Source organism: Arachis duranensis, chromosome 1 (assembly GCF_000817695.3).
Source record: "Arachis duranensis cultivar V14167 chromosome 1, aradu.V14167.gnm2.J7QH, whole genome shotgun sequence".
Taxonomy (NCBI): domain Eukaryota; kingdom Viridiplantae; phylum Streptophyta; class Magnoliopsida; order Fabales; family Fabaceae; genus Arachis; species Arachis duranensis.
Genome location: NC_029772.3, coordinates 68,557,730 through 68,573,170, shown reverse-complemented (window position 1 = coordinate 68,573,170; position 15,441 = coordinate 68,557,730). Strand labels below are relative to the sequence as shown.

Genomic DNA, 15,441 nt, shown 5'->3' with positions numbered 1-15,441 from the left:
TTTCGAAAATTAGAGAGAGAAAAGTAGTTAGGTGGTTTTGAAAAAGATAATAGACAAACAAAAAGTTAATTAGTTAGTTGAAAAAGATATTAAAATCAAATTTGAAAAGATAAGAAGATAAGAAGTTAGATAAGATATTTTGAAATCAAATTTTTTTTGAAAAAGATATGATATAAGAGATATGAAAAAAATATGATAAAAAGATATGGTTGAAAAAGATTTAATTTTTAAAATTAAAATTAATTACTCAACTAACAAGAAACTAAAAGATATGATTCTAGAATTTAAAGATTGAACCTTTCTTAACAAGAAAGTAACAAACTTCAAATTTTTGAATCAATCATATTAATTGTTAGCATAATTTTTGAAAATAAAGATAAAATTAAGAAAAAAGATTTTTGAAAAATATTTTAAAGAATTTTTGAAAGTTAATAAGAAAAATGAAAACGATTTAATTTTTGAAAAAGTTTTGAAAAGATAAGATTTTTAAAATTGAAATTTTGACTTGACTAACAAGAAAACAACTTATTTTAAAAAATTTTGACCAAGTCAACCCAAAATTTCAAATTTTTGAGAGAAATAAGAAAAAGATATTTTTTTATTTTTGAATTTTTAATGATGAGAGAGAAAAACACAAATATGACCCAAAACATGAAAATTTTGGATCAAAACCAATGATGCATGCAAGAACACTATGAATGTCAAGATGAACACCAAGAACACTTTGAAGATCATGATGAACATCAAGAACATTTTTTTGAAAATTTTTTTATGCAAAGAAAATATGCAAGACACCAAACTTAGAAATCTTTAATGCATGGACACTATGAATGCAAAAATGCATATGAAAAACAATAAAAGACACAAAACAAGAAAATATCAAGATCAAACAAGAAGACTTACCAAGAACAACTTGAAGATCATAAAGAATACTATGAATGCATGAATTTTCGAAAAATGCAAGGACAAGATAAATATGCAATTGATACCAAACTTAAAACATGACACAAAACTCAAACAAGAAACAAAAAATATTTTTGGTTTTTATGATTTTATGATTTTTTTGTATTTTCTTACTAAATTTTTCGAAAACATATTTTGAAAAAAGAAAGTAATGAATTCATAGTCCTCAATCAAAATCCTATGAGTTAGACATGGCTTAATAGCCAGCCAAGCTAAAACATGTTATATGAAACTCTAGGATTCATTCTTAAAAACTCTGAAAATTTTCGAAAAGAAAATAAAAAGAAAATTACCTAATCTGAGCAACAAGATGAACCCTCAGTTGTCCAAACTCGAACAATCCCCGGCAACGGCGCCAAAAACGTGGTGCACGAAATTGTGATCATCAACAATGGCGCCAAAAACTTGGTAGCGCTCTCAAACGTGCATCACACTTAGTCACAACTCCGCACAACTAACCAGCAAGTGTACTGGGTCGTCCAAGTAATACCTTACGTCAGTAAGGGTCGATCCCACGGAGATTGTTGGTATGAAGCAAGATATAGTCCTCTTGTAAATCTCAGTTAGGTGGATAGTAAATGTTATGGAGTTTTCGAATAATAATAATAAATAAGCAGAAAATAAAGATAGAGTTACTCATGTAATTCAATGGTAGGAATTTCAGATAAGTGCGTGGAAGTGCTTGTCCCTATTCGATCTCTGCTTTCCCACTATCTTCCTTCAATCCTTCTTATTCCTTTCCATGGCAAGCTATATGTAGGGCATCACCGTTGTCAATGGCTACATCCCATCCTCTCAGCGAAAATGGTACAAATGCTCTGTCACAGCACGGCTAATCATCTGTCGGTTCTCGATCATGTTGGAATAGAATCCCTTGATTCTTTTGCGTTTGTCATCACGCCCAACAATCGCGAGTTAGAAGCTCGTCACAGTCATTCAATCCCGGAATCCTACTCGGAATACCACAGACAAAGGTAGACTTTCTGGATTCCCATGAATGCCGCCATCGATTCTAGCTTATACCACGAAGATTCTGATTAAGGAATCCAAGAGATATGCGCCCGGTCAAAGGTAGAACGGAAGTGGTTGTCAGTCACGCGTTCATAGGTGAGAATAATGATGAGTGTCACGGATCATCACATTCATCATGTTGATGTGCAACGAATATCTTAGAATAAGAACAAGCGGAATTGCATTGGTAAAACATACAAGCATACAAGCAATGTGCATTGGTAAATTGGTAAAACAATTTGATCAACATACAAGCAAGGAAATGCATTGGTAAAACAATTTGATCAACATCAAAATGCATAATGGAGTTGCACAATTCATACAATATGCCTAACAAAAGATAAATTGAAAGCATATGATGGCCAAGTCATTTGAATCAAACAAAATGTTCATTGAGGCATTTCATCGAACATGCGATATGCAATGTGCAAGTTCATCATAATTAAACTCAAATTTGATCATAATCAACCCAACAATCAAGCATAAACACTTTGCAACACAAAGAAAGAACAAAGAAAGCAATAAATTTAATCTAAGCAACATAAAAAATGCAAACAATTACAAAAATAATTAACATAAAAAGAAAAGAAAAACAAGAACCTTAGGTATAGAGGTTAAAGAGAACAAGAACTAGGGAGGAACAATGGCACTTCTTATAGCCACTGTGAACACACGGCGGTTAGGTTCGCCGAAAAAGCACCAGAGGAGAGAATTCACCGGTGGTGAAGAAGGAAAAGAGAAGGGAAAGAAAGAAAGAGAAGAGAAGAGAAATACAAGAAAGAGAGAGAGAGAGAGGGTGGTTGCCGATGGTGGGCTGACGGTGGTGGTGGCCGGCGACAGGGCTAACGGCAGCTGTGCAGAGAAGAGAGAGAGCAGCTATGAAGAAGAGAAGAAAAGAAGAAAAGAGAAAGCTGCTTCTCAAAAGGGCAGGTTGCCCTGTTATCACCCAAAACAACAAGTGTGTGGGCGCACAGGGGCCTGTGCGAACGCACAAAAAGTAAAACATAGAAGGGTGCGAACGCACACAGCGTGCGATCGCCGCAACCAGAGAGGTTGCAATAAGGCATGCGGGCCCTCAAAAGCGTGCGGGTGCTCAAAAGCATGCGCGCGCACAGAAGGGCTCTCTTTTTTTTTAAATGATGTTGCTTGAGAATAGAGGCATATGTGCGATCGCACGTAGGCCCGTGCGCACACACAGAGGCCAAAAATGGGAGAGATTGTTCACGCGCACAAGCCGTTCCCTCGCTCCTACCAGAGGGGTCTCCAATTGGTGTGCGGACGCACACATCTATGCGGCCGCACAGATGGCATAACAAGGGGAACGCGTGCGTATGCACACAGCTCTGCGCACCCACAAGCTATACAAAACAGAGCAGCGCGCACGCCCAGCTGCGATCGGAGGGCATGTCAAGGAGTGTGTACACGCACAGGCTTGTGCGGCCTGCATAGGTGGCAAAAAACACAGTTTTGTGTGCACGCACAGGATGGTGCACACACACAGATGCCCTGTTTCAGAAAAATTTTTCTCTTCAAAACTAAGGTTCCTACCCTTAGCATATCAACATACCAACCCCAAATCATTCAAACAAGCGTAAGTTCATAATCCACAAGCAATTCAACTTATTCAATTCAAAATCATCTAACCAAACCTAAACTAATCATCAAATCACAAGAAAGTAATTAATTCAAAAAGCTATAAACAAAAGATAAAGTTGGAACAATGATACCATGGTGGGATGTCTCCCACCAAGCACTTTGGTTTAGAGTCCTAAGTTGGACTTGCATGGCTTCATTGGTCACTTAGAAGCTTCCCCAAGGAGAAAAATCTCCAACTCCTTGGCATTTTTGGGTTGAGTGTGGTCCTTTGAATTTGACTTCTTGGCAACATCCTCTTCTTCTTGCTCCTTGCCATCCTCAATCACTTGATCTTCAACTATGTCGCACCCAAAGATAGAATAGGTTTCAAGAACGGGTTTGTTGGACTCCTCCAAAGTGAACTTGACTAACTTGCCATCGGACTTAAAAGAATAGACTTCCGAATGTGCATCTAGCTTGAACCGGGCCATCTTCAAGAATGGCCTTCCAAGGAGTATGGATGATGGCTTGTTTGAGTCAATGCAAGGGGTCTCCAAAATGTGAAAATCAACTGGGAAGAGTAATCCTTGAATGTTAACTAGGACATTTTCCGCAATCCCCACAATTGATACAATGCTCTTATCGGCTAGCACAAATCTCGCCCCGGACTTCTTTAGGGGTGATAAGTTCAATCTTTCATAAATGGGGAGTGGCATAATACTTACGCACGCCCCCAAATCACACATACAATCCATGAACTTCATCCCACCAATCATACAAGTAACCAAACATGGGCCAGGATCATTGTATTTTTCAGGAAGTAAAGAAGAGATAGAATCATCTACCGGCTTTTTGTTAAGCTCGCCAAGTTTGTCTTTGTGAGTGCAAACATCTTTGAGGAACTTGGCATATTTGGGAACTTGTTGAATGGCTTGAAAGAGAGGGACGGTGACTTCAACATTCTTAAAAACTTCTACCACGTTGGGGTCAAGTTCTTCTTACTTTTTAGCCTTCTTGGCCAAGGTTGGGAATGGAATGGGCATAGGCTCTTCAAGCAAATTCTTCCACTTTGGCTCCTTGACCTTAAGTGGTTCTTCCTTGCCTTTGTCAATATTTTTATCTTCATCCCTTATCACTCCCACTTAATCTCCTCCCTCCTCATTGTTTGTCTCCTCACTCAACTTTGTAGGTATAACATCAATCTTATCCAATTTAGTACCACTCCTAAAGGTGATGGCATTGATGTTTCCTTTAGGATTGGGTTGAGGTTGGGAGGGTAAACTACTGGAAATTGAAGCTTGTTGGTTGTTTTGTGTAGTTTAAGGAGGGAGAGTCAAACGGGATAGGGCTTCGGCTATCATAGCCATATATGTCTCTTATTTCTTGTGAAACTCCCGTTGCTCTTGCATGAAGGTGTGAATTGTGTCATTCATGTGAGGTTGATTGGAAGTAAGGGCTTGGTTGACTTGAGGAGGGTTAGACCTACTATTTGGGTGTTGATATGTTGCTTGAGGTTGAGATTATGGTGGTTGTTGGTAGGATTATTGGTAGGGTTGTTGGTCTTTTGGTCGACCTTGGGGATGTTGATGGTAGTAGGCTTGCGCGTTTTGGTTATGTTGAGCTTGAGGAGCTTGGTTCCACCTTTGGTTTTAATTATCCCTCGATCCTTGGTTTTGAGTTCCTCTATGTTGGTGAGATCCTTGATTGTAATTGGGCCTTTATGGGTAGGTATTGGCTACCTCCAATGTAGTGTCCTCTTGGAGTTGAGGGTACTCATCGGTGTAATGAGTATTAGAAGCACAAACACCACATATTCTTGATGGTCCTTTGATCCTTGGTGGTTGAGGTGGAGCGTTTATCAAAGCTTGAGGGATTTGTTGTCCTTAGGTGACTTGTCTCAACAAAATTGTTATCTCACCGAGGGTCTTAGTCAAAATAGCACCTCCGGAAGGAGAAACTTCACTCATAGCTTTTGGTTGTGGACTTCTTGCCCTTGAGTGTTGAGTTGAGTCCGCTAAGTCCGAGATAACTTCCTATGCTTCCGCAGCGGTCTTGTTTTTGGTGAGGGATCCTCCACTTGCGGCATCTAGAATAAGCTTGTCTTGGTAGTGCATCCTTTAACAAAAATAACTGATAAGTACCAACTCGTTAATATGATGGTGAGGGCAAGCCTCCAGCAACTTCTTGAATCTCTCCCAGTACTCATATAAAGTCTCCCCATCTCGTTGCACAATGCAAGAGATTTCTCTTCGCAGATTGTCTGTTTTCTGAGGAGGGTAGAACTTTTCCAAAAATTTTTTACGCAGCAAGTCCCAATTAGATCTAACTTTTTCCAGTTGAGTATAAAACCACTCCTTCACTTTTCCTTCCAAAGAGAAAGGGAAAGCGAAGACTAACACTGCGGCTTCATCTGCCCCATGTCTTCTCGCAATGGCCCAGGCAACTTGAAAATCCTTTAGATGCTTCAGAGGATCCTCCCCAGGTAATCCATTGTATTTGGGGAGAAAGTTTATTGTGCCGGACTTATGCTCGAAATTTGGATCCAAAGCCGGATACAGGATTTGAAGCGGTTGCAAGTTAAGATCAGGAGCTCCGGCTTCCTTCAAGGTGATTCTACGAGGTGGGTCTGCCATGACTATGTCACCTGAGTCACGCAAAGAGAATTCAGTACTCCCCACAGATGAATATAAGGTCTCCTCGTTGATTGGAGAATGATGGTCACGGGTTGATGGTGATAGTGAATTGGTGTGCTCTTCAAGTGAGCCCGATTTACTATTCACAAAAGCTAGTCGGCACCGAGCTTACCTTATACGAGTTAAAGTTCTTTCAATTTCTGGATAAAAAGTGGCCAAGCTCGGGTCTGGAAGTGACCGTGTCATTCAACTGAGGAGGCAATGAAAGCATACAATTATGAAAAGCAAAACAAAAATAGGCAAGTAAACAAGAACCAACTACTTAACAATCAACAACTACTAAGACTAACTAGAGAGAAAAATAGTACCTACAATTAGTGCCAAGTAGCAAACTAAAATCAAGTATTCACACTATTCACATATATACAACAACCAAAATTATAGTACTCATTGCACTTAAAGTGATTCCCCAGCAACGGCACCAAAATTTGAGGTGTGGGGAAATATTGTCGGTTTGAAATCGATCAAAACAAGCAACAATCCGTTGGTAGCATAGTCCAAACCAACAACAACTCTCACAATCAAATTGCAAATTCAAAAGATGTGTCACAATTCAAAACCAATTCAAAGCCGAGAGTATTTGACTCCCGGGTCGTCTTCCAAGGAACACTTGAGATCAATGAGTGCACAATTCCGGTTGTAGTGATAAAGGGGTTTTCAATAAAGAAATGAACATATAAATCAATAAAAGAACATGCAAAATTGTAAGGATTGAACTAATGAAGAAATTAAAGAACCAACTTTGTAATATAAACAAGTAAAGTATAAAAGAGATTAACATAAATGTGTATGAAGAATTGAAAACATAAAAAGAGTCTTGGCTTGGAGTGAGCTAAGGGTCCTTTCCTTGTTGGAACCACAACTATGAGCATAAGTGTTCTTAACCCACAAATCCTAAATTGCTTGCTAATTGCCTTAGCAACAAATTAGCGTTTGTGGGAACAAGAACAATTAACAATCCAAGAATTGACACTAAATGTTTGACATTCCAACTCTAGGAACCCAATTGCTCACTTTACCCAAGCCAAGAGCCAAAAATTTAGCCTAAAACCATGGTTGACATTTTGTCAAACACTTGGTGGGCAAAAACATTAAACATGGGGAAAATGAGAAAAAGCTTGAAACCAAAAGCAACAAATGATCTCAATCAACAAAAATAACACAAGAAACATGAAACAAACATCAAACATCAAATTCATCAACAAGAAATTAAAATTGCAAAAGAGAAGTAAAATTGAACTATAACTTGAATTAGAAGAAAGAGTAAGAACAATGTAACTATAAAGAGTAATAACAAAGAAATACTTACAATGGAAGCTAGCAAAATCCAAGATAAAAAATGGAAATGGCATTTGAATGTAAAACCCTAATATAAACCCTAATAGAGATGTTGAAAAACTTAGAGAAAAACTAAACTAAAGCTTCCTACTACTACTCTTAAACTATACTAATGATATCCTATGTTATGGTCTTCATTTCTCCTTCAATATGAGCTAAAAGACTTCAGAAATGGGCCTCCAATGCCCCAAATTTGCGAGTCACGTGCCATTTTAATGAAGGCATGTGCGGACACCTGTGCGGACGCACAGACTTGTGCGTTCGTACACTTTGCGAAAATCTCTTCTTGTGCGTACGCACAAGTAGCTGTGCGCACGCACACTAGGCGATGCTTGAATGGACGCGCGAGGTGCTCAAAACGATCCATGCGCTCTGATTGGACGCCTGTGCATACCCAAGTAGGTCTGTGTGTATGCACACGTCTCTGAGCTCATCTCCTTTGATTCTTCATGTTTCCTCCACTTTGCATGCTCTTCTTCCATTTTCTCCCAACCATTCCTATCTTATACACCTGAAATCACTCACAAACAACATCAAGGCATCGAATGGAAGGCAAATGGAATAAAATAGATTAAAGTAGGCGCAAAAGAGCATATTTTCATAATCAAGCAGAAATTGAATGGAAAGTTCAAAAGCATGCTATTCAAGGGAATAAGTGCAAGTTTATATGATTAAATCCATTGAATTCCAACAAAAAATCATCATCAAATATGGATTCATCAGTGATCAATCTCAATGTCTCAAGCTTAGTGCTTCAATTATACCCAAAGGCACTCACAAACAAGCATGCTATGCATATCAAGCAGATATCCTAAATAGCAAAAAAAAAATGACCCAGAGTGTGCAACGAAGTACAATCGGTCCATCCCTCAGGCTCATGAGGACGAACCACTCTGATACCACTAAATGTAACACTCCAATTATCCTAAGACTTACCTCTAGCCATAAAGCAAAGGTTAATCAAATGTTACGACAGTCCTAAGGCCTATACATATTTATATATAGAAGGGAATAATATATTTTAGAAGCCTGATGAAGGATTAAGCTCAAAGACAGAATTACAAAAGCGTGAAACGTTCACACGAAGCTAATGCATAAGATACAAGGTATAGGTTTGAGAGAATAAAACATATATAAATATAAGAATATAATACTCATAGGAAACTAGCCGCAGCTTGTGGAGTTTAAGCCGATTAGTTATATACAGACATACAGAATTTTAGAGTTAAAACAGCTTATACAAGCTATCTCTCAAATAAGTCTCTAAGGACATAAAGATAAATATACAAAAGGTGAGAGAATACTATGACGAAAGTAAAACAGAAATAAATAAGGACGAACCATACTCCGCTCTGTCACCATATCTGCAATCTCACCGGAGTAGATTACGACCTGCATCTGAAAAACAACAACAAAGTATGGAATGAGAAGCGAAGGTTCACAGTATGGTAACAGTGCTTAATGATGTAAGATGTAAGGTCCCGGGATGCTGAAGGCAATCCTAGAACTTCACACCACATACAGATATTCAAGCTTAGAACAAAATAAATAAATATATAAAGAACTTAACCCATAAATTGGGTTATCTAAACTTAGGGGAATTCTAACTAATACTAATCACACCGATGTATCCTACAGCATTCACCAACCTAACCTCCGTGCGATCCCATCACCACCGCCTACCTAACCTCCTTAGCACCAAACAACACAATTAATCCAAACAAGTAATACACATATAATAATCATATATAGCAAGTAATTCAAGAAGCAAGTAGGCATATTATACAATTAGGAAAACCCAAGTAGTCAAAGCAAGTAAGCACATAGGAGATGCATATGATGAATGTCTATCCTATTGGCTTGTGATATCACTTGTCGGTCTATGAATGCCAACCTAACATATCCTTTCGGATGTCGCCTTTCTGCCACGTCCGAGGATATAATGCCTGGCACGCTTTTGTTCTGAGGATATAGTGCCTTGCACGCTTTAACAAACAACAAACATCAACAACCACTTCAAATCCTCATCACTTAACCTCAGCATTATCAATCATTATCCACATTCATATGACCACACTCAACATACACATCAACAATAATTTCTCACACATAATCACTTCACTTACCATCCATCATCATCATAATTATCATCCACCATCAATCATAGCTTAACATCAATAATGCATCCACTCGCAATTTTAACTCAAATCAACATCATCTAATATTATCACCAACCATAAGACTCAAAACCCACATTCATCAGCATAATATATCATCACACATCATAATCATTAATATATTTTTTTTCCAACCCACCACACACATTTACATTAACTTATTACCTCAAATTCTCATAATCCTCATTATTCATCAATGTAACAAATCACCATAAATACTAATCAATACCAATAATTCCCAACAATCATCATCAACCACAATCATCCAACACAACCAACAATTTACTTCAATTCACTTATAATTATTCATACATCACCACATTCAATCTTATCTTAGGGTCAACTAACCTAAGTGCCCATGAACATTACATATTACATAAAGGAAACGGAAACCATACCTTGGCCGATTCCCAAACGCACCAAAACACCAAAACGAAGGCACCAAGCTTGATCCAAGTCCTCAACTGACTTCAACAAACACCACAACTTAATCTAAGATCACATATATATACCAAATCAAAATCTAAGATACACAAAACAACTAAACACAAGGATTTAGTGGAACCTTACCTTATCCAACCCAAAAACGTGTAGAAACTTAGGGAAGAAATCTGGGACTTGAGCTTCGAGTTCTTACCAGTAAAACTAAGATAGAAAGGAAGTGCTCGTCGAGAGCTTCGCTTGGCCATAAACGGCTCGTCAATCGGAACTGCAGATCAAAAGTTATGGCTACCGGAAGGTGGAGGTGAATAGTACACTCTCTTCTTCCTCTCCTCTCTTCAAAACCGCACCCCTCTTTTCTTTTGGAGAAGAAATGAGCTCAAAGCTCATTTAATGAGCTTATATATGTTGGGTCTTGGGTCCGGTTTGGACCCGGTCTAACCCGTTAGCATTTTTTGCCCGTTTGGCCCACTTTGGGCGAAAACCTTTAAGAATAGTACCCGATTTTCAATTCTAAATTATTTTTATCCCTTTCAAAACAATAAATCAATCTTCAAAATATTGTTTTTCAAAATACGCAGTACTGGACAGACTAGAGCCAGTACTGCCAGCTTAGGCGCCAGTACAAATTTTTACAAAACTTTTCGAAACAGATATATTTTCTAACTTAGAAAAATTCATCGAAATCAAATTTCACCTTTTTATTTTCAAATTAAAACTTCTAAATTTTGAATCTATCTCGGCCACTTAAAATTATTTTATTAAAATAGTTTTACAGGAAAACGCGGGTTCTTACATCCTCCCCTCCTTAAAAAGATTTTCGCCCTCGAAAATCCGAGTTATACGATATATCCCCACCAAATCGTCCTACCGTGCCGATGTTCTCTTTCTCCTTCTGCTGCGACACTCTGATTATCATCATCAAGAATTCAAAATTTTTCTTAAAACAAATACCGATTTTTGTAACATTTTTCCAAAACATTCAAAAGAAGTTCAATCTCAAGCCTTTTTCAAAAGACTAAAATCATTTATTCTTAAATGAAAGCGTTGCAACTTGATTCATTTTTGTTAAATTAAGGTTGAAACCAAATTCACAATTCAAGAAAATCTAAAACTCACTTTTTTTCTATAAACCATATTATTTAGACCAAGAGTTTCGACTTAGTTTCCAAAAGCAAAATATTTAAACCAAAAGTTTCAAACCAAATTTGAAAATCATGTTAACCTTTAAAACCATTTTTAATATGGTTCAAGACCATACCAGTTAGAAACTGAAAATAATAAGTAAAAATCGCAAAAGAAACAGTCAGCACTTCTCTTGCCACCAGTGTTGAGTCTCACCCATCAACTGATATGCCGCAACCCTACGAACAGACTTTTTTCGGAACATGTTGCACTCGTAACGCATAGGCTAGGTTAGCCATCCTCACTACCTCTTTGTTAACGTGATCGACCTCATCCGTGAGTTGCCATTTGGGTTTCTTTTACACGCAAAACAATTGATATCGAGGTGATCAGTCTCAATATCTCAAGTTCAGTGCTTCAATTATACCCAAAGGCACTCACAAATAAGCATGCTATGAATGTCAAACAGATATCCTAAATAGCACGAAAGAAAAATGACCCAGAGTGTGCAACGAAGTACAATCAGTCCATCCCTCAAGCTCATGAGGATATATATAGAAGGAAATAATATATTCTAGAAGCCTGATGAAGGATTAAGCTCAAAGACAGAATTGCAAAAGCGTGAAACGTTCACACGAAGCTAACACATAAGATACAAGGTATATGTATGAGAGAATAAAACATATATAAATATAAGAACATAATACTCATAGGGAACTAGTCACAGCTTGCAGAGTTTAAGCCAACTAGTTATATAGAGACATACAGAATTTTGGAGTTAAAACAACTTATACAACCTATCTCTCAAATAAGCCTCTAAGGCCATAAAGATAAATATACAAAAGGTGAGAGACTACTATGACAAAAGTAAAACAGAAATAAACAAGGACAAACCATACTCCGCTCTGTCACCATATCCACAATCTCACCGGAGTAAATTACGACCTGCATCTGAAAAATAACAACAAAGTACGGAATGAGAACCGGAAATTCTCAGTATGGTAACAGTGCCCAATGATGTAAGATGTAAGGCCCCAGGATGCCTGATGAGCGGATAATTTATACGCTTTTTGGCATTATTTTTAGGTAGTTTTTAGTAGGATCTAGCTACTTTTAGGGATGCTTTCATTAGTTTTTATGTAAAATTCACATTTATGGACTTTACTATGAGTTTGTGTATTTTTTTGTAATTTCAGGTATTTTCTGGCTGAAATTGAGGGACCTGAGCAAAACTCTGATAAGAAGGCTGACAAAGGACTGCTGATGCTGTTGGATTCTGACCTCCTTGAACTCGAAATAGATTTTCTGGAGCTACAGAACTCCAAATGGTGCGATCTTAAAGGCGTTAGAAAGTAGACATCCCGAGCTTTCCAGAAATATATAATAGTCCATACTTTACTCGAGATTAGATAACGTAAATTGGCGCTCAACGCCAGTTCCATGCTGCATTCTAGAGTAAAACGCCAGAAACACGTCACAAACCAGAGTTAAATGCCAAAAACATATTACAACTTGGCGTTTAACTCCAAGAGAAGCCTCTGCACGCGTAAAGCTCAAGCTCAGCCCAAGAACACACCAAAGTGGGCCCCAGAAGTAGATTTCTGCACTAAGACTTATTTTTGTAAACCCTAGTAGCTAGTTTAGTATAAATAGAACTTTTACTATTGTACAAGGTGTCTTTTGACCGGGTCCTTTTCCCTTATTTTTAAATTCATATCACATTTGGGGGCTGGCCATTCGGCCATGCCTGGACCACCATCACTTATGTATTTTCACGGTGGAGTTTCTACACACCATAGATTAAGGGTGTGGAGCTCTGCTGTAACTCGAGTTTTAATGCAATTACTACTATTTTCTATTCAATTCAGCTTATTCTTGTTCTAAGATATTCGTTGCACTTCAACCTGATGGATGTGATGATTCGTGACACTTCAATCCATGACATGCGTGACTGACAACCACTTCCGTTCTACCTTAGAACGAGCGAGTATCTCTTGGATTCCTTAATCAGAATCTTCGTGGTATAAGCTAGAATTGATGGCGGCATTCATGAGAATCCGGAAAGTCTAAACCTTGTCTATGGTATTCCGAGTAGGATTCAGGGATTGAATGACTGTGATGAGCTTCAAACTCGCGATTGTTGTGCGTGATGACAAACGCAAAAGAATCAATGGATTCTATTCCATCATGATCGAGAACCGACAGATGATTAGCCGTGCCGTGATAGAGAATTTGGACCTTTTTCACTGAGAAGATGGGATGTAGCCATTGACAACGGTGATGCCCTACATACAGCTTGCCATGGAAAGGAGTAAGAAGGATTGGATGAAGGCAGTAGGAAAGCAGAGATTCAGAAAGAGCACAGCATCTTCATACGCCTATCTGAAATTCCCATCGATGATCTACATAAGTATTTCTATCTTTATTTTCTATTTATTTATTATTATTATTCGAAAACTCCATAATCATTTATTATCCGCCTAACTGAGATTTACAAGATGACCATAGCTTGCTTCATACCAACAATCTCCGTGGGATCGACCCTTACTCACATAAGGTTTATTACTTGGACGACTGATAAACCGCTATTTTATGATTCATATTGTGTTTAATTGTGTGGTTTTATCAAGTCTTTGCCCACTTATTCATATGATTTAAATGTAATTACAATTCCTTCCTAAAAATATTCTATGATTGAAAACATGTTTCTTTGGCTTTTATTTTCTTTTATTTAATCCTCTCTTATTACCATTAGATGCCTTCATATGTGTGTTAAGTGATTTCAGGAATTACAGGGCAGGAATGGCTTAAAGGATGGAAAGGAAGCATGCAAAAATGGAAGGAACACAGAGAATTGAGGAGATAACCAGCGAGAAGTCACGCGGTCGCATGACTTACGCGACCGTGCGAAAAGGAAGAAATCACAGTGACGCGCTCACGTGCCTGACGCAACCGTGTGGATTGGAAGCTGCATGGACGACGCGCACGCGTGGTACGAGAAATGCTGAGTGATACAAACGCGTGGACGACGCACACGCGTGGTACGAGAAATGCTGAGTGACGCGAACGCGTGGACATCGCGGCCGCGTGACATGCGTGATCTGCAAAATTTCAGAAGTTGCTGGCAGAGTTTCTAGGCCGGATTTCAACCCAGGTTTCGGCCCAGAAACATAGATTAGAGCCAAGGAACATGCAGATACAAAAGACAACATTCATTTCGCATAATTTTTAGTTTTTAGATCTGAATTTACTCCTCCCCTAGGTTTACTCACTTGAACATTCATAATTAGGATTTTGAAGGTTTTGGCTTTAGCTTGAGACGAGTCTACCTCCGATACTAGTCATTATATTCTGTTATTTACTTTTCATTTATTCTTCCATATTCCTAATTCCTCCAGAGTTGACATTTGATTATTTTCACAAGTTATTAATATACACTATTTTTACTTTCAATTAATCCCTTTCATTATTATTTATTATGTCTTCTTTTATTTTTCCCATTAATTCTGTGAAGTTTATAATTATGATGAGTGAGTAGTTCCATAACTTGATTGGGAGACGATTGAAAGGAAACCTTGAGTTGAATCACTCAAGAGAGAAATTATAATTGGATTTATTGTTGGATCACCCTCTAATCATTGACATTAGTCCTTCCCAAGGGAGAGGATTAGGACTTGTGACTAGAAATATCTTTCCAACTTGCTTGACTTTCCTTTACCTAGTAAGGGATAACTAAGCAGAGCAACTTCCAATTATTAATTAATCTTGAGAGTTCTTCAACAAGAATAGGGCTTCCAACTAATCTACTCCCAGTCAAGGCTTTTATTTAAAATTAATTAAATTCTCTAAATTAATTTCCTGTTTATCAACTCAACCATTTTTGAAAACACCTGATTGATAAAATAGCACATCTTTCTGCAACTCGTTGGGAGACGACATGGGATTCATACTCCCAGTATTTTAATTTCAATATTGTGACAACCTTTCTAAATTGATAAGCGGATTTTTGGTTGGTTAAGGACTATACTTGTAACGTATTTCTATTAATAATTTCTTAACTCGCCAATTTCCGCTACATCAACGACCCAGTGCACTTGCTGGTTAGTTGTGCGGAGTTG

At 37.9% G+C, this 15,441-nt stretch overlaps 1 non-coding gene across 1 annotated transcript; it reads left to right on the top strand.

The window, feature by feature from the left end:
* Positions 1-5,700: 5,700 nt before the first annotated feature.
* LOC127742426 (small nucleolar RNA R71) lies at positions 5,701-5,807 on the top strand. Its single transcript, XR_008003683.1, has one exon. It is a non-coding gene; the product is annotated as a small nucleolar RNA R71 (small nucleolar RNA).
* The last annotated feature ends 9,634 nt before the right edge of the window (positions 5,808-15,441 follow it).